The sequence below is a fragment of the Protomyctophum parallelum genome, assembly GCF_964188405.1.
Source record: "Protomyctophum parallelum genome assembly, chromosome: 7".
NCBI classification, from domain to species: domain Eukaryota; kingdom Metazoa; phylum Chordata; class Actinopteri; order Myctophiformes; family Myctophidae; genus Protomyctophum; species Protomyctophum parallelum.
The window spans coordinates 28,518,684-28,523,007 of NC_139705.1; positions in this window are offsets into that span (position 1 = coordinate 28,518,684).

The following is a 4,324-nucleotide window of genomic DNA, read 5'->3' on the forward strand; positions in this document are numbered from 1 at the left end:
ATACTATAGCACGCCGTTTTTCATCATTTTTGAGGATTTGGAAAAAAAAAGAAAAAAAGAAAAACGATGGGTTATAGCCCATCTTTTTTAGATTTTTTAGATTTTTTTCAAATCCTCAAAAATGATGAAAAACGGCTTGCTACAGTATGCCGTAGGGGAGGATGGGGGAAGATGAACCACTTTTTACTTAAGTTGTCCTGGAAGCAAGGCAAAATGAGATGGCAGTCAGATCTAATGATCTACACATATTTCAGGATGTCCTCTATCAATTGAAATGATGAGTAAGCAGCTATGACAAAGGGCCATGAAAATATGACCTTTAAAAAAATAAAAATAAATGGCTCAATTTGCCCCAGGTAAGGGGTAAGTTGATCCAAAATTGAACCACATGATATTTTAATGTAAAGAGCTTAAACTTGAACAGATAATGTATTCACGTATTGAAAATAATTTAATAACAGTTTTCCCTTTTGCAAATAGTCTTATTTTTCTGTTTATTTATTATTTAAACAATATAAAGACAATTAAATAAAGTTTGTTATTCAGAACCTTATAATATTTGCAATATTGTTAATACAATATAGCAAATTTGCAAACATTTGCAAACATCCAAATTAAAGGTCATTCAGTATAATTTGAGTAGCTAATACTTAATACAAAAATATGAATGGTGATTCACATTAAGAAAATTGGCTCAATTTACCCCAAGGAATTGGTTCAACTTGCCCCATGGCCACTTTTTGACAAAACATGGCTAGCTTAATGCTCCAGGCTTGTTTAGCTAAATGATTCACATGGGTTTTATACATTGGTATATCACCAACATGCATGATATATAAGTTTAGACCTGGGTGCTTTTGCTTTAATATAAAAATGATTATTCCAGAAAAGTTTATTTTTTTACTTTGACCAGCAAAAAACACTTTTTTGTGTATAAATGTACTTTCCACTTTGTCCATGTGTCTCTCATCTTCACAGTCAGGTTGAAATGGTGGGTGTGTCCTGATTTTGAGGTCACATGACAACTCATGTGTGTAGTTTTAAAGATACAGGGGGTGGTTCAACTTACCCGACGGTTCATCTTCCCCCATCCTCCCCTACAGTATGGGCAATGCCTATGGTCAAAAATGGGATAAAAAACGTCTAAAAATAGACGTCTAAAACACGTCTATTTTTAGACGTGTTTTAGACGTGTATTTTTTGACGTTTTTATCCCATTTTTAGACGCTCGTCTAATAGCCCATACTGTACGGCATACTATAGCACGCCGTTTTTCATCATTTTTGAGGATTTGAAAAAAAAGGAAAAAGAAAAACGATGGGTTTTAGCCCATCGTTTTTAGATTTTTTAGATTTTTTTCAAATCCTCAAAAATGATGAAAAACAGCTTGCTATAATATTCCGTACAGTATGGGCTATAGCCCATGGTCAAAAATGGGATAAAAACGTCTCAAAATAGACGTCTAAAACACGTCTATTTTTAGACGTGTTTTAGACGTGTATTTTTTGACGTTTTTATCCCATTTTTAGACGCTCGTCTAATAGCCCATACTCTACGGCATACTATAGCAACGATTTGAAAAAAAATGAAAAAAAAAAAAACGATGGGTTATAGCCCATCTTTTTTAGATTTTTTAGATTTTTTTCAACAGTATGGGCTATAGCCTATGGTCAAAAATGGGATAAAAAACGTCTAAAAATAGACGTCTAAAACACGTCTATTTTTAGACGTGTTTTAGACGACTATTTTTTGACGTTTTTATCCCATTTTTAGACGCTCGTCTAATAGCCCATACTGTACGGCATACTATAGCACGCCGTTTTTCTACATTTTTGAGGATTGGAAAAAAAAGGAAAAAAAAAAAAACGATGGGTTATAGCCCATCGTTTTTAGATTTTTTAGATTCAAATCCTCAAAAATGATGAAAAACGGCTTGCCGTACAGTATGGGCTATAGCCCATGGTCAAAAATGGGATAAAACTTGTCTAAAAATAGACGTCTAAAACACGTCTATTTTTAGACGTGTTTTAGACGACTATTTTTAGACGTTTTTATCCCATTTTTAGACGCTCGTCTAATAGCCCATACTGTACGGCATACTATAGCACGCCGTTTTTCATCATTTTTGAGGATTTGAAAAAAAAGGAAAAAGAAAAACGATGGGTTTTAGCCCATCGTTTTTAGATTTTTTAGATTTTTTTCAAATCCTCAAAAATGATGAAAAACAGCTTGCTATAATATTCCGTACAGTATGGGCTATAGCCCATGGTCAAAAATGGGATAAAAACGTCTCAAAATAGACGTCTAAAACACGTCTAAAACACGTCTATTTTTAGACGTGTTTTAGACGTGTATTTTTTGACGTTTTTATCCCATTTTTAGACGCTCGTCTAATAGCCCATACTCTATGGCATACTATAGCACGCCGTTTTTCATAATTTTTGAGGATTAAAAAAAAAAAAAAAAAAAAAAAACGATGGGTTATAGCCCATCTTTTTTAGATTTTTTTCAAATCCTCAAAAATGATGAAAAACGGCTTGCTATAGTATGCCGTACAGTATGGGCTATAGCCTATGGTCAAAAATGGGATAAAAAACGTCTAAAAATAGACGTCTAAAACACGTCTATTTTTAGACGTGTTTTAGACGACTATTTTTAGACGTTTTTATCCCATTTTTAGACGCTCGTCTAATAGCCCATACTGTACGGCATACTATAGCACGCCGTTTTTCATCATTTTTGAGGATTTGAAAAAAAAAAAAAAAAAAAAAAACGATGGGTTATAGCCCATCTTTTTTTAGATTTTTTAGATTTTTTTCAACAGTATGGGCTATAGCCTATGGTCAAAAATGGGATAAAAAACGTCTAAAAATAGACGTCTAAAACACGTCTATTTTTAGACGTGTTTTAGACGACTATTTTTAGACGTTTTTATCCCATTTTTAGACGCTCGTCTAATAGCCCATACTGTACGGCATACTATAGCACGCCGTTTTTCTACATTTTTGAGGATTGGAAAAAAAAGGAAAAAAAAAAAAACGATGGGTTATAGCCCATCGTTTTTAGATTTTTTAGATTCAAATCCTCAAAAATGATGAAAAACGGCTTGCCGTACAGTATGGGCTATAGCCCATGGTCAAAAATGGGATAAAACTTGTCTAAAAATAGACGTCTAAAACACGTCTATTTTTAGACGTGTTTTAGACGACTATTTTTAGACGTTTTTATCCCATTTTTAGACGCTCGTCTAATAGCCCATACTGTACGGCATACTATAGCACGCCGTTTTTCTACATTTTTGAGGATTTGAAAAAAAAAAAAAAAAAAAAAAAAAACGATGGGTTATAGCCTATCTTTTTTAGATTTTTTTAGATTTTTTTCAAATCCTCAAAAATGATGAAAAACGGCTTGCTATAGTATGCCGTACAGTATGGGCTATAGCCCATGGTCAAAAATGGGATAAAAAACGTCTAAAAATAGACGTCTAAAACACGTCTATTTTTAGACGTGTTTTAGACGTGTATTTTTTGACGTTTTTATCCCATTTTCAGACGCTCGTCTAATAGCCCATACTGTACGGCATACTATAGCACGCCGTTTTTCATCATTTTTGAGGATTTGAAAAAAAAAATAAAAAAATAAAAACGATGGGTTATAGCCCATCTTTTTTAGATTTTTTAGATTTTTTTCAAATCCTCAAAAATGATGAAAAACGGCTTGCTATAGTATGCCGTACAGTATGGGCTATAGCCTATGGTCAAAAATGGGATAAAAAATGTCTAAAAATAGACGTCTAAAACACGTCTATTTCTAGACGTGTTTTAGACGACTATTTTTAGACGTTTTTATCCCATTTTTAGACGCTCGTCTAATAGCCCATACTGTACGGCATACTATAGCACGCCGTTTTTCTACATTTTTGAGGATTTGAAAAAAAACGAGAAAAAAAAAACGATGGGTTATAGCCCATCGTTTTTAGATTTTTTAGATTTTTTTTAAATCCTCAAAAATGATGAAAAACGGCTTGCTATAGTATGCCGTACAGTATGGGCTATAGCCTATGGTCAAAAATGGGATAAAAAATGTCTAAAAATAGACGTCTAAAACACGTCTATTTTTAGACGTGTTTTAGACGTGTATTTTTTGACGTTTTTATCCCATTTTCAGACGCTCGTCTAATAGCCCATACTGTACGGCATACTATAGCACGCCGTTTTTCATCATTTTTGAGGATTTGAAAAAAAATGAAAAAAAAAAAACGATGGGTTATAGCCCATCGTTTTTAGATTTTTTTGATCTAAAACACGTCTATTTTTAGACGTTT